A 792-nucleotide genomic window follows, 5' to 3' on the forward strand; every position below is an offset into this window, starting at 1 on the left:
ATATTAGAATAGACCCTGGGGTCTGACCGAACCCCTAGGGACCTAGTTTCTTAGTCACAGCTTGGAAACAGTTGAGATCCCCACCCTATAACCATATAGACAATTGCCGATTACAAAGAGATGAATGCACATATGCTTCCAGGATGGCCTTGGGGACTGCCCCACCCTTGGAGACTTAACCCCTGGGTCATAACTTTGAAATGGTTAAGATCCCCACCCCAAAACTATATATACAATTGTTGGGCATAAAGAGACAAATGCAGTCATGATATTAGAATTGACCCCAGGGTTTGCCCCACCCTTGCAGACTTAACCCCTGGGTCATAACTTTGAAACGGTTGAAATCCCCACCCCAAAACTATATATACAAATGCTGGGCAAAAAGAGACAAATGCAGTCATGATATTAGAATTGATCCTGGGGTCTGACCACAACCGTAGGGACCTAGTTTCTGTGTCACAGCTTGGAAACAGTTGAGATCCCCACCCCATAACCATACATAAAATTGCTGGGCATGAAAAATTGAATACAGATATATATGCTACAAGGATTGGCCTTGGGGTCTGGCATATTCCCTTGGATCTCATTTGGAGAATATTCAGCCATGATTGCTTAGATATCAAGGTGAGCGATACAGGCCCTATGGGCCTCTTGTAAATGTCTGTGTGTATTACTAATGCTTTGTGAATGTTAAAAACTAGAATGTTAGAGCCAAAAAATAAGGAAGTGGAAATAAAAACAAGTGGTTTTCTTACTTGAGTGCTTTAAAATAAAAGTCATTAACATTTTGTA

This window comes from Mizuhopecten yessoensis, unplaced genomic scaffold (assembly GCF_002113885.1).
Source record: "Mizuhopecten yessoensis strain PY_sf001 unplaced genomic scaffold, ASM211388v2 scaffold8299, whole genome shotgun sequence".
Lineage (NCBI taxonomy): Eukaryota > Metazoa > Mollusca > Bivalvia > Pectinida > Pectinidae > Mizuhopecten > Mizuhopecten yessoensis.